The sequence below is a fragment of the Apodemus sylvaticus genome, chromosome 9 (genome assembly GCF_947179515.1).
Source record: "Apodemus sylvaticus chromosome 9, mApoSyl1.1, whole genome shotgun sequence".
Classification (NCBI taxonomy): domain Eukaryota; kingdom Metazoa; phylum Chordata; class Mammalia; order Rodentia; family Muridae; genus Apodemus; species Apodemus sylvaticus.
In genome coordinates, this window is record NC_067480.1 from 24,854,389 (window position 1) to 24,873,069 (window position 18,681).

The window sequence follows — 18,681 nt, forward strand, 5'->3', positions numbered from 1 at the left end:
GACGTCTAAGGAGAGGCAGCAAAGGTGAGGTCAGGGCATGCCTACTGGCTGTGACAGCTCACGGCATGCTCGTCCTGATCACGCCGGTGAAGCTCGGAGCCGCTCTGAGGACCCTGTGTGACTCTTAATCTGCTCTAGGGACACAGGTATTTACCACCTGTGCCTGTTTTCTCCTCTGTCTAACAAGCCCTTCCATCAGAAACCCGTGGGTCATTTCTGCCATCCCTCCCCTCTGACTCCCTTAAAGAAGGGGGGAGTCTCATAGACTGTCCCAGTCCAGGCCACAAGACTGATTTTGTAGAGGGTTAAAAGAACCAGAGTCCAAATGGCACAAAAAAAAGGGGCATTAGAGATGAGCTTCAAGGCAGCCTCCTGACTTTAGACCCCTACGGGCAGAATCTTTCCGTGGCTCCCATGTAAGAGCTGGGATGTGATGGGCCAGAAGAGGAGGAGTTCAGAGTAGCCCTGCTCATGGGTACCCGAGCCTGACTCTGGAACAGGGGTGGGCCCTGGAGTGCCTAACCAAGTGAGTGGGGACCAGGGCTGGGTGGCTCAGCTCATCTTTCCCTGAGGACTCCTGGAAGCCACTGAAGGTGTGGTGGCTTAAATGAGAGATATCTCCCAATGGCTTCAGTATTTGGTCCCTGTTGGTGGCCCTATCTGGGGGGTTCTCAGTGGTGCAGCTTTGCTGCAGGAAGTATGTCATCGAGAGTGTTTATTGAGATTAAAAGGCCCATGCTGCGTCCAGTTCACTCACTGCGTCTGTGCTTGTGGCTCGGTATGTGAGCCCTCGGCTTCCTGCGCCTTATACTACGCTTGCTGGCACGCCGGCCTGCTTGCCATGGTGAACTCGTATCCCTCTGGAACCTTATGTCAAAATAAATCCTCTTCCATATGTTACTTTGGTCGTGGCGCTTTATCATAACCACAGGAAAGTAACTAAACCTCCTGGCTGGGAACTGTCACGTGATGTAGTTGAGAAAAAACACTGTTTCCTTTGGAATGGTTACTTCCCGTCTAGGGAAGCAGAATGCGGTTGGCCAGGTGCAGGCATAGAGCACAGGCCTGAAGGATCAGATGGATAGCTTCGCCTCCCTCAAAGTCTAGAACAGAAGGCCGTGGCACACAGAGGTACTGGGAGAGTCCTGAGTGGGCAGCTTTGTCAGGGCAGCTGGGGTGGACACCGGTATGCCCTATCTGCAAGGCAGAGGCTCTGCAGTTTCTCCACCATCGCCATGAAGGACTCAGAGGTTGTAGAAAACGCAAATGATTAATATAGAAAAATGGCCCAGGGCCCTCTCATGACCATCTCCACATTTGGGAGCCAGAGGTGGGTAGATCTCTTGAGTTCAAGGCCTGCTTTGTCTACAAAGCAAATACCAGGACAGCCAGGGCTACACAGAGGAACCCTGTCTTGAAAAACAGGAGGAGAGGGAGGGGGAGGGGAGGAGAGGGGGGGGGCGAGGCTCAGGCCTTTAATCCCAGTACCTGAGAGGCAGAGGCAGGCAGATCTCTGAGTTAGAGAGGGGCCAGATCCAGGCCTCAGGAGCAGACACAGAGTTCTAAGAAGATGACTCACAGTTGCCTCTTATGGAGGGGACATGGCTAGTGCCCTAAGCCAGGGGAGGGACAAAAAAGGCATCAGCAGTTACACAGTGACCAGTTGTGTGTGTGTGTGTATATATATGTGTGTGTATGTATATATGTGTGTATATATATGTGTATATATATATATATATATATATATATATATATATATATATATACATACACACACACACATTATATACACCTGACACCTTCAGAGGGGACATTTGCAGGACAGACGACAGGTTACGACCTATGAACCCTCCACCAGATGGAGAAGCCAAGCTCTTAAGTGTGACCACCAGTCCCCTAACATGCCTCCTGTTTAAACTGGCACCAATGTGCTTGCTCTCACATACACACACACACACACACACACACACACACACACACCTACTCCCCTCACGGTGTAGAGGACTTTTGTCTCATGGTAAAAAAATCCCAAGAATGACAGTTTTTTCCCCCCTCTGGTGGCAGCCGGCCCTTGAACTGGCTCCTGGTACTGTCAACACCACACTGAATACAAACAGGGACACTAACTGCCCCATCCTCTGGAGACATTATTTTCTTGGAGGAAAGAAACAGGACAGTTAGTCCCTCCAGATCTGCCTGCGGGCTCCCTCCTCTCCTCAGAATACAGTCCAGGCAGGGAGACCGTGAAGCCGCTTCCACCAGCTCCATCCCTCTGTGCCCTGCATAACGAGAGCATGGCAGCTACCAGCACCCACAAGACAGGTCCTCACCCGTCACCACCCTGGTGACGACACTTCCTCCCCTTACGTGGGCCTCTCACTAGTCTGACCCTCCAACTGAGCTGCCAAGACATGGAGACCAACCCTCTGCCTCTCGTTCACTTCGCAGAAGCAACTGATCCCAGGAGGCCTTGTGACATCCTCCAGGCTGTCAAGAGGGCCAGGTGGCCCTGACGACAAGGAGCAATCCCTTACAAGTCATGGCCTCTTCTTCCACAGCCTCGCAGTGGTGCTGTTCCCGATTCTTCCACCGTCGTCCTTGTGGGAGCCTTGTTTTCTCCAAGGTTAGGCCACCTTGTTCCCTCAAATCTCTGGGGATTATTTCCTGTCTCTAAGGAAGCAAGTCAGCAACCCAGCCAGGCCTGCTGTGCCCTCATGGCTTAGTTTCAACTTCATCTCCAGCTCTGTGGAGCTGCACACCCCTCCTGACTACATCTGGACCTGCTGTGTCTCAGGACTGCCCAATAGCTGCCCTTGCATTTTCCATTCAGTGCCCAAAAGAAAGTCAGGATGGCTTACTGACCTGGGTTTCTCTGCATCCCTTCCCTCCTAGCTCCACCCACTTCCCCCAGGGCTCTGCAAGTTCTAGGTGACTCATGGACACTAGCTCTCATCAGACCAACTCAGTCAACCAGTGTCCCCAGGGCGCTCATCCAAGTTCACCACGTTCCTCACTGTTTATCGCTCTCTGGGCCAGGCACCCACCAAACAGCCAGAGGACCCCTATACTTAATTACACTCACGTACACCTCCACTGTCAGAGAATAACCTCCACCTGACCCTTCCCACCACCTCAGCTCAAGTACAGTAACTGGCTCCTTCCCACCAGGCTGCCTGCATCCTGCAGTCCACACCTCAATCAGCAGTCAGAGGCTGCCAGGCCTCTCTGCCCACCCTTCTTCACTCTCGGGAATGCTAACAGCACCTCCAGGCCCTCCGTGCACCACCCGCTCTACTGTCTCTTGGGTTAGTTTCTGATAGCTCTTGCCCTCCTCTCATCTGCCTCCACAGTCTGATCAAAATTCACTTCCCACAACAGGACCCCAGCACATGCTGTCCTCCCCAGGCATTCATCAGACTCAATCACCCACCCACCCACCCATTCATCCATCCATCCACCCATCCATTTATCCATTCATCCACCGACCCACCCATCCATCCATCCATCCATCTATCCATCCACCCACCCACCCACCCATCCATTCACACACCCACTCACCTATCTATTCATTCATCCATTTATCCATCCATCCACCCACCCACCCATCCATCCACCTACCCACCCATTCATCCATCTACCCACCCACTCACCCATCCATCCATCCACCTACCCACCCACTCACCTATCCATCCATCCATCCATCCATCCATCCATCCATCCATCCATCTATCCATCCATCCACTCATCCATCCACACATCCATCTACCCACCCACCTATCCATCCATCCATCTATCCACCCATCCACTCACCTATCATCCATTCATCCATCCATCCACCTACCTATACTACCAACCCGCCCACTCATCCATCCACCCACCCACTCATCCATCCATCTATCCATCCATCCACCCACTCCCATATAGCATGTAACTAGTAGAAAGAGGAACGCCTTCACCCCACTCTTGCTGTACTTGTCTCATCACCACTAAAGTCCTGCTCTTCCTTAGCAAGACACCCCTAGAATGTGAGCTCACCCAATCTCTGTTCCCGCTGTGCTGTGCAGACTCAAAGGCAGGGAGTTAGGAATTCTACTCTACCATGACGACAATGGGTCTGAGGTATTTCGTAAGCACCTTGAACGATCTTTTATGGAGCCAAGAGGTTGGTGTGACTTGATGACACAGCATGCTGACCTTGGACAACCCACCCTGTTGATTCTCCCCGAAAACACTAGACTGCCTGGGTGAGCACCTCAGAAGTGCCCAGAGATCCAGACGAGCAAAAGAAGACAGCCACATGTCTCCAAAAGGATGACTCCATTTCTCAGTCTCCAGCCAGGCTTTTTCCAGGGTAGGCTGCCTACCCTTCTAGATCATGCTCACGGACAGGGGCAGGCAATAGATAGCTCCACTCCAATGTTCCAGACAGTGCCTGGGTGTGGAAGCCTCTATGGGTCCAGAAGGCTGTTGTGGGTCTTAGTCCTCTATTGAGTTTTCCTTTTCTGGGTGTCAGGGCTGACTTGTTAAGAGACGAGACCCCGGGAGTCAGGAGGTTGGCAAACACTCCACAGACAGAGCTACCGTTGACAGATCCTGCTGGCTGCCTCAGGCGCTCCACTCCCTCCCTACTGCTGCCAGCTTGCTCCCTCTGCACCTCCCAGTCACGGGATCTGCATGCGGTGGCCTTTCTGCCAACGCCCTGGCTTCAGGAACAATGAAACTACCCCAATCCAGGAAAGGCACCAAGATGGGGTGTGTCTCGGGGTAGCAGGGCCGTGTGTGACTTGGGCAGAAACCAGGTGTCTGAGAGGGAGAGTCAAAGCTGGCGCAGAACAGGGCACAGACGCTACCTCCCTCACCAATTCCGGCTGTATTAACATGATTCACCTTTACATCTACTTGCAGTCTGTGGTGTAACAGGCTGATTTCAACAGATTTCTTCCCATAAACAACAGTAAAAGTATGAGTTTTGACCTGCCCTGTGATTCACACCCCCAGCCTCTGTACAAACATCTCAGTATTTGCCCTCTTTCTGGCTTCCTAAGAAACAGCCGTACAAGAAGTAACTTGGCGTCCTAGGGGTCACTCTGACACTAGAAGACTTCAGCACCTGATCTCACAAGGATGGCAAAGCCATGGGAACTGCCTCTAAGCCTCCACCAGACTGGCGTAAGCACTATCCCAAGTGGGGACAGCATGGCTCTAAGTCGGGGCTGCCTAGAGAAGCAGGTGAGGAAAGCATGCTAAGATGCCTCCTCCTGAGGGGGTCAGCTCTGCCCCAGGGGGTGGAGACCCTGCCCACAGCCTGGCAGACCGGCCTCCGGTCCCTCCAGCCACCTGCAGATATAGGCAAGTGCTGCCCCGTGGCTTCCAAAGACCCCCCTGCTGGCGCCTGTGTGTAGTGTTTCAGGACAGCCTTGATTTGGAGCTGCAGGAAGCTGTGCTCTGCCACTGAGGGAGCCGGGGACAGATGGAAGCGTGAGGCACGAAGGCCTCAAGACTGTCTCATGTTCTGAAGATGGGGTGCTCTCCTCATGTCCACTGCAACTATGGCACAAAGTTACAGCAGACACGGGCGAGGATCCACGTCCCGAGGGGGAAAGGTAGTAACCATCCCTGCAATGTTATAGGACCCACCAGCGACTTGAAGTGGAGCCCAAGACCCAGGGACAGCTGGCAAGCATTGCTTCTTTGCAACAGTGGAGACCAAGCAGGCCAGAATGGGCTGGGTCAGGAACAAAATACAGAAAATTGAATTGGGAGAACCCAGGGTTGTGGTGGGGATCAAGAGAGCTTTCTGGTCACGCTGTTCAGGCTGCAGCAGACAAAGCAACCCCTGTGCCCCATGCTGCTGCTGAAAACCGCAGAGTTTGGGGGGCCAGCCAATGAGAGTACGGCAATGCCTGTCTCCTAGGACCTCAGAGTGTCTCGTCACAACCATGTCTGTGGTCTGTTCTGCTGAGCCACGTGGGAAACCGAGCCAGTGTGTGGTGTAGCTGATGGCAGACGAGGCATGAGGAAGACCTTGTGACCAGCCCAGACAGCACATACTTTCAAGCTCTGATCTCCATTCAGTGACCCTGAAGAAAAGGCACAATTATCTCTCAAGATTGGTCACAGCATCAAGAAATAGAGAGCACCATTCATCTCACTGGAGTCTAGACTCCATCTGACACGTTACTGGAGACTGCAAGACAGCAGATGTGATTTCCAATACTGGTCACTGATTTCCACACTGGGAAACAAACAAAAAGCCAACAAACGAACCAATCAAACACACACACACAGCTCGATGTGGCGGCACATGCTTTTTACAATAAATTACACACTCTTTAAATAAGTTAACCCACTTGGGCTAGAGCAGAGGTTCAGCTGTGGAGAGTTCTTGCTCTTCTTGCAGAGGACCTGGGGCTCGGTTCCAACATCTGAGTTGCATGGCCTACAAGCACCTGTCATGCCAGTTTCAGCCTGTAACACCTTCTTAGGGCCTTTGCAGGCAAGCACACATATGTGGCATTCACTTACAAACCATACACATATGTGTAAATAAATATAAAAAGAAAAATAAATCAACCCACTCGACAGCTGGCTTTGTTCGAAGGATGCTTTTTGGAAGTCTACTGAGGCAGGACTGAAAACATCTTTCCCTCAGCACAGGACTCTTACAATGGTCTTAGGTATTACTCCGGGAAGCTCAGGAATAGCCACTCGGCTCACTTCACAAGCAAGGGAGAGTACAGGTTTGGCCATATTGGAAGGGGTATCTCTGAAGCTAAGGGGGAGGCTATCACAGCCCAAACAGATCTATGGCAGCCCACGACAGTCCTCACAGAAAGTCAGGGCAGAGGGCAGAGCTGTGCCCACCAAATGGGACATGAGAAAAAAAAAATCAACATAGCCCACACTGCTCACTGCATGATGGCATGTGCAGAGACACTGTTCAGGCAAGGGTGGGGACAGGATGCCCAAGGGCTCGCTCTCATCCTTTGTAATTAGTAGATAAGTGTCTGCCTCCCAGCCAGAAGGCAGGGAGCCAAGATGGAAGGGGACCATCTCAATGCCACCTATCAGCTTTATTAAGTAGTAACATGGAGCTAAGTCTATGGAGTATATGTCCATACTTACACTGCTAGGGAGGCAGAGGCAGGAGCATTGCCTCAAGTGCAGATCAGCCTGAAATACAGAGTAAGACCATGTTCCACAGACAGACAGACAGACATGGAGGACCATTTAGCACAGTAAGCAATTGGTAAAATTCCTGGGATGAAAGCATATTTCTTTCCTGGAGAGCAACTCCCCACGAGTCACTGACCAGATATCTAGAGCAATGAACCCCTCAGAAACCCAACCTCTGCCAAGGCTTATTTGGGGAAATGAAGGAGGACTCTCTCCCCATTCCTACTGCCCCTCCTCCTGCCTGTTGGCCCACAGGAAATCATGGGTGGAGATAGAATGCCCACGATGCCATGGAGATGGCGTCTCCTAAGCACCTCACATGAGTAGAAGTAGCCCATCTCTTTAAAGGCACCCTTAACCTAGGATAGCTCAAAGAACAGAGAATGTATACAATGGAATACAGAAATAACCTAACTCAGTAAATTTAATGGTACATGCTTAATCTACTTAATTTCCAGAGGTGTACATTTGACAGAAAACAAAAATATTGACCTTTGGCAGAAGGGACTTTTTCCTTTAACAATGTTGAATTTCCTTGTTTTCTGTTTTTTTTCCCCCCATCATTTAAAGATGAAGAAAATGGGACTCCCTTTATGTCCCATTCCCAGCCCCTGCATTGAGCCTTGGCTCCTGCAGGTGGCAAGGCCACTTTCTCAGCACAGAGGCATAACGTCTGACGGTGAGTGGGTCCCCAGCATTTCAAACCTTCTCATGAAACCTGTGGAGGGGACAGACCCCAGTGGGTAGACCCTGAGGTACCCAGTCCTGGTGCTGTGGCTGGGGTGAGTCAGTGGGACATTGTTCATTCTTCCTTTCCTTTACAATCCCGCTCCTTAGATGACTGAACTTCCCAAGAGAAGAAGGTAAAGTTAAAGCGGAGCCAGGCTGACCAAGCCAACAGCCTCATCTTCAGGTCTGCAGAGGCCTGACTACCACGGCCCTGTGCCTTCTGCTCAGCTCACTGGTACCTGTTCTTACTGCACATTCGATTATCTTCTTCCTTTTCTGTTTGGGGATGTGGTGAGGAGTTGGGTATCACTCTGTAGCCTAGGCCAGCCGAAATACATGGTAGTCCTTCTGTCTCTACTTCCCGATTGCTGGGCTCACAATCCTGGGCTTCCACACCTGGCTTTTAAATCATTTTGTTAGGACAAAGAAAGCCTTGCCAAAGGCAGTGCTGGAAGGTTCTGGAAACTCAGCCTCTCAAAAGCAGTGGGAATTCACTTTTCACCTTTAAAAAAATTTTTTTTATTATATGTAAGTATACTGTAGCTGTCTTCAGACGCTCCAGAAGAGGGAGTCAGATCTCATTAGGGATGGTTGTGAGCCACCGTGTGGTTGCTGGGATTTGAACTCAGGATCTCTGGAAGAGCAGTCACTTCTCTTAACCGCTGAGTCATCTCTCCAGCCCCTTCCCACCCTTCCTAGACAGCTGAAAGAAAGCAGGCAGGCAAGTCGAGGCCCTTCCCTTCCCCATCACCCAGAACTCAGTGTCAGGTGAAGCAGTCAGCAACGGACCAACAGGACAGTGGCTCTTGTGAGAGTAGCCCTTGGTGACATGCTAACATCAGGTTTCTGTTGGATCAGTGACAAGATACCTTCATGTTATGTGTCTCAGAGCACATCTTGCCATGTGCCAGGCCCCATTTCTTTCTTTCATTTTTTTTTATTTTTTAGAAAAAGAAAAAATATTTATTTATATGTGTTTGCCTATATGCATGTATGTATGTATGCATACATGTATGTATGAATATATATGCACCACATGCATGCAGTACCTGAGGAATCCAGAAGAGGGCATCATATCCCCAGAACTAGAATTACAGATAATTGTGTGCTACCTGCCATGCGGGTGCTGGGAACTGAACCCAGGTCCTCTGCAAGAGCCAGTGCTCTTAAATTGTGAGGTAAGCGCTTGTGTCTCTCCGTCTGGCCCTATTTCCCACCCGGAGGATTCTCACAGAGTCAGTTGCCGGCATCTTTCCCACCCTGCTGTTTGAGCTTATCCTCTGGCTGGCTTGAAGTCTGAATTATGTGCTCAAATCAATCTTCCCCGTCTGGCTTTCCCCGGATGCACAGCATGGTCTCTCTTAATGAAAAATTTGACGAGCATTCCCATCTATTTCCTTTACTTAACAAATTGGTTTGTGTGCTGACGTTAATGTACAAAGAATTTATTTGGCTTCTCGGTGAGGACTGCCACAAAATTAATTAGCAAAGAACTGAGTAATTACTTATGCATGGTGTTCCCGAACAACATGTCCCCTCCAGAATAATCCAATGTCACCACCACACACTTTAATACAGACAGACACGAGGGTCTGCACTGGGGCCACTCTGTGTCAGTAGCTTGACAATTTTTGTGGTAATGCCATCTTATGTAGTTGTGACAGTACTTCCACTGGCCACCCTACTACAAAATTCTGTTAGTCATTTTACATCTATTTTCTTCCTTCCATGAACTTTAGAATAATTTAATATACAATGTTCCCTCAACACTTAATTCCCTTAAAGAGTGACCCACTGGATTTTCTTGATGCTACACTGATAAGAATTGACATCTTTATGCTAGATCATCTTTTTGTCTAAAGGTGCGGTGGGTCTCCATTTATTATATTTTCTGTGAGGGGACAGAGAATAAATTGAACTTTGGGGACCAAATGTTGTTACAAAGGCTGTTCTTAGAGTCCAAAACAAATCACAAACAATATGAAGTAAACATAGCCTGTGAATATGTTCCAATAAAGTATTTTTGATAAAAACGTAAGTGGCAGGTCAGAGTATGTTTCCTCCCAATGCCAAACTTAAGACTGTGTGCAGTTTGGAGTCCAGTACTCACCAAAACTTAATCCCTGACCAGGTGTATGAGGCATATAAAAGTATCCAGGAAGCAAGGCCAGCCTGGGCTACATGAGACCCGTCTCAAGTAGCCAACTCACTTCCTGTCCAGAAGGCATCTCAGAAACATTTTACACTGGGTTTCAATGCAGTGGCCACTGTGGGTATCTTTTATTCTCTCTTGTATTTTCAGGGAAGTATTTCTGGAAAAGGGAAGTCACTGGCTTCTGTAGTATCCACCCAATTGAAATTCCGCAGCCAGAACCTTGCTTAAGAGTGGCAGTTCTTAACCTGTGGTTCATGGCCCCCACAGGGGTCATGTATCAGATATCCTGCATATCAGATATTTAGATTACGATTCATAACAGTGGCAAATTGACAGCTATGAAGTAGCAATGAAAATAATTTTATAATTGGAGGTCCCCACATCCTAAGGACCTGTATTAAAGGGACGCAGTGTTGGGAAGGTGGAGAGCTACTACTTCCCAGAGACTGATAAGCAGTATTAACTTGTGCAGACCAGGGCTCGCTGCCCTGGTCTGCCAGTCTGCCCGGCACAGCTACGCTTCCCTTACTTCCTCGTCCAGGACAAACCACCCTCTTCCTGGCACACTGAGCCACCCTAGCTTCTTTCTCATAGTCTAGTCAATAATTGATTTAAAATATTACATTCGAGGAGACTGGATTTGGTGACTCATGAATGTAACCCTAGCCTTTGGGAGGTTGAAGCAGGATGAGTTTAACACAGGCTGGGGCTACACAGTGAGTTCTAGTCACCCTAATATATAGTGAAGGCCCTGTCTCAAAATCCAAACCAACCAAACAGAACAAATTCATGTGTGTATATATCACATTCAACATTTCCAAACAGAAATTTTAGTCTGCCATTCTTGCTTTTAAAAATTCTGCTCTTGGGGCTGGAGATATGACTGAAAGTGAAGACAGTCTCATGGGGTAGTGACCCCCCCCCCCAACCTTGAAATTCTTTTCCTTGCTACTTCATGACTATAATTTGAAGTACCTGGCTACCCTTACGAACTGCAATGGAAATATCTGATATTCAGGACCTCTGATATACAATCCGTGTGGGGGGCCCACAACTCACACATTGAGAACAGCTGCTCTTCCAGAGGACCTGGGTTTGGGTATCGTCTGGTTCCCAGCACCCACATGGCAGTTCACAATCACCTGTGACTTAAGTTTCAAGGGATTGGCTGCCCTCTCTGGCCTCCATGGGCACATATACAATGCGCTTGCACTAACAAAGGCCCATGCTTACATAAGAAAACAACAGACCCCAAAACTTTGATTGTTTTTTTTTTGTTGTTGTTGTTGTTGTTTTTTGTTTTGGGGATTTGTTTTCTTCGAGACAGGGTTTCTTTGTATAGCCCTGGCTGTCTGGGAACTCACTCTGTAGACCAGGCTGGTCTCGAACTCAGAAATCCGCCTCTCTCTGCCTCCCAGAGTGCTGGGATTACAGGCGTGTGCCACCACCGCCTGGCCCAAAACTTTGAAATGCTACTCTTAGGCTAGAGAGACGTCTCAGTGGACAACCTGAGATTGATCTTGGGGTTCATATGGTGAAGGCCAGGACCAACCCCTGCACCTTTATTCTGAACCCCACATGAGTAACACATTGGTGAGCGGTGGAGGTGAAGACAGGACTGTGCTCTTTAAGACATAAATCTTTAGAATCCAGAATCTTTTAGAATAAACGCAGCCTGTGGACTCGGGCCTCAGACTGCTCACCTGCAACACGATATTGAAGATGGGATTTCCAGAACACTTTGAGAACTGGCCTCTTCCTGAAGAGATGGCAGCAGTAAGAAGGCAGTGGTGACAGTAGGATCTGTCCCTCCTGCCAGGTGCTCCAACAATTCCCTGCTTCCTCCCTCCCTGCAGTGGGCCTCAGATACAGCCCCAATCTAACTAGAACCTCCAACCTGACAAAATACTGGATTCTAACTGAGCTCACAGCAGGGACCTCTGCTCTCTCACAGCCAATCCCCCCCATGCTCAGACACACTTCAAAACCATTCTCCAGCATTCCAGCACCTGAGTGACTCCATGGTGCTTTGAATGACCTCTTGCCTCTGTAAAGAAGACCACTTGCCCTCTCCCAAGCCCATCCTGTCAAAATACCCCGCGCTCTCCTACTGCAGATTAACTTTTTTGACTGGCTGTTCTCTCGGGCGGGCAAGCTCCGCCCCACAGACCCTCGCTTGCCTCTGACCCTCCATTCAATGTCCACCTTGAGGATCCCTCAGTCTCTGACTGGCACAGCTGCGGTCACTCTACTTTGGGGGTTTCTTTCTAGCCCCTGTCTTTGTGCCATCATCACCTTCTTTGGGTCTAGCCTGTTGCTCATCTCCCTCAGAGCACTCGGAGTAAACCTGACCCTGATGGCTCAGCCTCCCGGTGCAGGCTTGGAAGTCGCTTAGCCGCAAGAAGAAAACGAGCTAAAAGAGTGGTGAGTGGTGAATTGACAACAGGCCCCATGCCTTCCTATTTTAGCAGAGAACAAGCTATAGCCTCCCAGGCTCCTCCCAGCTCGGGGACTCCAACGCCTCAGCAGCCTCCTGGTACTCTGTGAGGAGGAACCTAAAAGGCACCCGAGCCACTCCCAGTAAAAGCATGGCTCAGAAACCTCAGTAGAGTTTCCTTGCCAAGACCATGAAAGGTTGGAGGAGGAAATTCCTGTTAAGTGACGGTTCAGGGCGGGCAACGGGCTCTGGAGGTGTACCCGCCAGCCCAGAGGAGAAACCTGGGAGGTTACAGCCTGTCCTCCACTAAGATCCGGAGGGCACAGGCCGGCTGTTGTCAATTCCTCCCTCCCCACCCTCACTTCTAGAAGCATTCCTTGTTCATGAAAGCCCCCCTGGCTTCTTGTAGAACACACTACGCCATTGCCTTTTCTCCACTCCCATCTCTACACCCAGGGTTTGGTTATGAAGATGTAGGCGGCCTTAGGCCCATGACCCTGGGCTCTCCCCTGAGTAAGACATTAACAATTTAGATGTGGGGTATCTTACAAGAATTTATATGTAAAGCATCTTAATATTCTAAACTGGTCTGTATTTCTTTCTTGGGCATGCGTGGAAAGAAACATCATTTTACTCAAAGGAAAGCAGAAAAGACTGTGGAAGAGGGCTCCAGGTGATCAGGCTACTTGTCACTTTCTGTGTCCCCCGCCCCCCAAACTGTTTAACCCTTTAAGCTCTACTCTAGGAGGTGGTCACGTGTGCCCCACTCTGGCATCACAGGGGCTTTCTGTGGTCAAGCTGAACTGGAATGGGTGGGGCTGAGGACAGGACAGGCTCAGCCCTGCTCTGTCCGCAGAACTCCTGGAACCTTGGTGAGCAAGCTGCTCTCACTCCTAGCACAAAAACTCTTTCACCTTCACAGAATAACCGTGCCTTCTAAAATGTATAGGGCACTTCTTAGTTCTGATTCTCAAGACATGCCATGTGGGCTCCTCCTTGGCTCCTTCCTCCCAGCCCTGCTACCTCTAGGGTCCAGACTGCCTACCTTTGACACTACCCACATATTTGGGAATCAGGCAATTCTGTGCCGGGGCTGTCCTCAGCTTCTGGGCAGATCAGCTACACCTTTCTTCTCTACCCGCTAGATGGCCAGCCACTTTCTCCCCTCCCATCTTGGTTCAATGACTCCAATGTTATAAGTAAATGCTAATGGAGCCTCAGGTGTATCCCTCAAGCCTGACAAGGGTCCTCCACATGACTGACTGACATTTAGCCGTGGGAGAAGCCCCTGAAGCGGCCCACCTGCACACCTTGAGCTGAGCCTCAACAACACAAGGTGTGCAGAGCACGGCCTCCTGGAAGCACCTTTCACGGGGGTTGCCTGGACGCAGGGACCTAAAGGGCCTCATGGAAAATCCTGCAGCTTGAGATGGGCTTCGAGCCACCCTTGTGTCCCCCAGAGTACCCTAGAGAGGACCCCCAGAATATATTAAGTTTGCACCTACATACTCTGGTCAAGGGCATGCTCTTTAGCTCTTAGCTGCATGGCCTGAGAAGCAGGGAGACCCTAGTGCCCCATCTCATCCGAGCCAAGGTGGAACAAGAGAAGACAGGGTGTAAGACCTGGAAATGCAGCCTTGTGCTAGAGACTCAGGCCAAGGCAAGGAACCTCTGTAGATGGCCTGTGCTGTTCAGCATGTCAAAACTCATGGAGTGGCCTTGCGCTTTCTCCCACTCACAGGGACCGTGGACTGCTTTATAGGGGTCTTTTACCTCCCAATGGTCTCACCCCACTGTGGTTTGAACACAAAGGGTTTCTGGGTGCTTCATGAAACAGGCAGGCTGACTGTATAAAGCATTAGTCACTTTCTAAGCATGACCTCCTTTGGCCTTCTTGCCATGTGGGCTGTGTGCACTGAGGATTTAAAGACTCTCATGCGCCCTCTCCTCAGCTGCTGGAGATGTTCGAGAACGGGCTGAGGGCTCGTTTAACACGCGGGCAGCATACTGTGAACGGGAGCTTTGGCTGAAATCTTAACCCCAGAGGAAAATGTGGAAGGGCTGGCTCCTGCAGGCTGTTCTGAGGCCCAGGGCAATCTTCCTTGTAGATGACCAAGTGACAATGTCACTAGGGTGGCCCTAATCCAGTATGGTGGGCAATCCTTGTTTATAAAAAGAGACAGTCTCATGAACACAGACATAGAGGAAGAGAGAAAATCCAGAGAGTCAGGAAACCTCCATGCGCCGATGATGCCAAGATTCCAGAGCTGGAACAGTGGGAATGTTCTCCTCCATCGCTGCCAGGGAACCAACTCTGCAGGCATTAGGTTTTGAACGTCTAGTCTCTGGCATTCACGGAACACTCTTGTGTTGGTTAAGGTATCATGTGTTAAGGTCACAAGTCCTACAGTACTTCCGGGTCAATGAAGGGCTACATGTGCAATGGTGGTCTCATAAGAGCATACTACCTTATAGATGGCCTAGCTTACATACACACATTCTACAACAGTCACACAAGACACACTTCTGACAACACACTTCTGAGAACTACCTTCCTTGTTAAGTAACACATGGCTGTGCCTGGCTGTGCCCTGTCCAGCCCAGGGAGCCAGCATAGCCTGCTCAGGGGCTAAAACTATAATTTATCTGCAGAAATATGCTCTACTTTGTAGACTCTGGGTGGTCCTGCTCTCCAGCAAACCTCTGTCTGTCAACTAATTCAGCAGCATCTCCCAGACACAGTTCCTCACACGGAGGGTAAAACTTCCTTGCCCCGCACTTTTTGGGTGTACTTTCTAAAACCACCAGCCACTGCCTGGTCCTGCTTAGCAAATTCCTGAAGGATGAGTCTGACGCTGGCAGGCGTCCAGTAATTACACTTCTAGGCCCGGAGTGGGATTTAAAATATCTTGCTAAGTTACTTCAAGAGGCACAGAGAGGCACTGGAAGGGAAGCAAGGAGCTGGGCCTTTGAAGATGGCCATGGGAAGATGCTGTCTGCATGGTGTGATTCACTAGGAACACCCCACCCCACTAGAAACTAGGATGGGGGTAACAGAACCAGAGAATGGAGACCCTGAAGCCCTACAGGGTTCTAAAGGAACTACAGGGTTCTAAAGCCCTACAGGGAGCTAAAGGAATGCTTTTTTATCAGAAGTCCTGGCAACTGTAGCAGAACAGACATCAACCAACAAAGCGATGCAAAGGGTCACCCACGTAGTCATTGCAGTAGAGCATGCAGAGACCCACAGTGGGGACCAATGGCATAGGCTGGAGGGAAAGCCACGTGGACAAGGAGCCTCAAGAGACGCATCTTCTACCACATTGGCTAGGCATGTCCTGCAATGGACCTTGTACAAACTGACTCTTGCCACTGTTCAAGAGACTGCAAACTGTAGAGCTGGCTACAAACATACAGCAGGGTCCTTGTAATAGGCTGACTGTCCCTGAAGCCTCTGTGATAAGCAGACTATGTTACCACCATTCTAAAAGGGAAAGGCCAGACCCTGCACACTCAGGTTAGCCCTCTCAGCCCCATGGCCCAGACCTAGCAGGGTCCACTCTGTTCCAAGTCTAGCATGGTCTTCTTGTATGATCCTTGGCTTCTTCATCTGATTCTCAGTGATATTACACAGGTTGACAGCGGGGACTGAGCTTGGGAGGTGGCACGACAAGAAAAAAAAATTGTGGGACTTGGGGTCGGACTGAGTGTGAACACATTCATGTGAGTGGGGGTGGAGAGGGAGGCTGGCAAGAGCAAGGTCTGTGGACCCGCAGGTCCTCCATCATCATCCTCAGGGATATGAGCCCCTCTCACACACCGGGGATGTGCTCTCCCAGGAAGAGAAAACAAGGACAGGGGAGAAGGAGCTCTGCTCTGCTTGGAGCACTTCAGGGAACAGTTGGTTATCCCTGGCCTTCTCCACCGTGCACACGGAGCTTGATCAGCACGATGTCTATCACTGACCAGTGCCCACTGTAAGAGGAACCCTGGGAACCTGCCCAAGAAGGTCCGGGGCCATTCATATCTCCTGTCAGCCAGCTGTCGCCGGGGTGCTCTGAGTAGCAGTCAGCACCCTGTGATGCTCTCACTGTCGCCGAGGGTTCATAGAACATCTTTAAAATGGCTCTGGGTTGACATGGAGGTTGTGGTCACCTGCCCCAGGCAGAGGCCTGTGTTTTACTGTGAAAGGACCTCACTGGAACCACTGATTCCACTCCACATCCCTCTGGCCACAGCAGGAGCCGTAATCTGTCTCTCAGTCTCTAGCACACCACACAAGCACCTGAGACTCACCACCATATCATCAAGCAAACAGCACACACAACTCTATGGGGTGCTCACCCCCCAAATCAGGGGTGCTTCTGTGCACAGCTGACTGGCACCTGCGCGGTGCAGGCTTCTGCTCTGAAGATGCAAAGGCTGTGGGAAGTAGAGGCTCCCTAAAGTCACAGTTGTTGGCCTGGGCATCTACCAGAAACAGAGAGGAAAGCCAAGCTGTGACTGCTCCCCTACTTGGTAGAAGCCACAATACAGATGGCACCAAGAAACAGAGCCACAATCGTGAGCCGTACTGTGCCCCCTCGCCAGTAGATCCACAGGTCCAAGTCTTCACTCTGTGGGCTGTGCATGTGAGCTGACTGGGAAACAGGGTCTTGAAGACATGGTCAAGTTCGGCAGAGCAAGCTCACAGTGGGTTAGGGTGAGCCTTCCATTCGCTCATGGGCACCCCTTACAGGAAAAGAGGTTTAGATGCAGAGAGAGAAAGGGGCGGGTCATGTGAGGATGGGGATGGGAAAGAGAGGGATGAGGCCACAAGCCCTGGAGATCACTGGGAGCCATCGCCTGCCATCGCCAGAACCGAGGAAGAGGCAAAGGTACAGAGGCTCCCCAGAATTCCTGAGGGAGGGGGCCCTGTCCAATTTCCAGTGTAAACTTCTAGCCACCAGTTTATGAGAGAATGCATCTCTGCCACAGTTTCTGCTTCCCTTGGAGTCTGAGGGAACCTCTCCCAGGACCTGGTGGACATTCACGCCTCCTATGTAAATGGCCATAAGGTTTACAGATAACCCACACATGCCCTCCAGTACCCTCTAAATGTCTTACGTTGTTAATGTTCGGGGGAAAAAATGACCAGGATACAAAACTCTGTACAGTACATTTTTTCCCCAGAATATTTATCGAGGTTGGCTGGATCTATAGAACCAGAATAAAATAGCAAAGCGTAATTTTTTTCAGAACTGGGGACAGGACCTAGCACCTCACACATACTAGCCCAAGCACCCTACAACTGAGCTGTACCCCAACTACAACTAGCTGCTAAAGAACCACCTGCCGGGTGGGGATGTAATCCCTGGGCTCTAATCCACCAGAGCTTCTGCATGCTAATTTGCATAAACACCATGGCCACCCTATGCTAGAGACTCACACATCCATTTCCACAGATGTGAAGTTGAGGAACCAGGCCACCTGGCCAAGGTCCGCCAGCCTCAGTGGACACAAGCAGGGCAATCCACACAGGTGGGGGCAGGGAGCCTAGCCCGGCTGCCTGTAGAAGCATTCCTTGTGAGGCTGAAGGGCTAGGCAACCCTCCAGAGGTACGTTCCCCACCCCAACCCCTCAAGCAACAGGCCTTAAAGCACTCTGAAGATTGGTGTTTCTAAAGGAACCGGTTTTGTTTTTGTTTTTGTTTTTTTTTAATTCAAACAAACGCAGCAGCAAAAGGTCATTTGTGAAGACTTGAGCTCTCAGTTAAGGGAACACAATCTCAGACAAATCAGCTGGCTTCCAGTCCAGGAAGATAAATTCAAGCTGGTCCCTCCAGCAGTCCCTGATCCCTTGGTCCTACCCCACTGGGTATAGGACTTGTGGTGACCAGGACTTGGTCCCCAGGTATGTGGTCATCAGCACTAACGGGACACTTGGTAGCAGCTTCTGGCTCTACCTTCTCCCCTTGGAGTGGTGGCACAGAGTGATCCCTGGAATAACTTGCTTGCTCTTCAGGAGAGCCTTTGCCACCGGCCGGAACCAAACAGAGGTTCTGACCTATCAGACAGGTTTGCATGGGACAGCGGGAGCCCAGTTAGGCCTGGGGCCTTCTGGCAACTCACACTTGTTTTCTTACAACTCTTATGGAAAGAACAAGGGGAGAGGTTCTTGGCACTAAGGCCAGGGTGACCTAGAG

At 50.3% G+C, this 18,681-nt stretch overlaps 1 protein-coding gene across 4 annotated transcripts in view; it reads right to left on the reverse strand.

Annotated features, from left to right (window-relative positions):
• Sh3bp4 (SH3 domain binding protein 4) overlaps positions 1-18,681 on the reverse strand; it is a 79,788-nt gene that overhangs the window by 18,780 nt on the left and 42,327 nt on the right. The gene's annotated exons all lie outside the window — the stretch shown is intronic.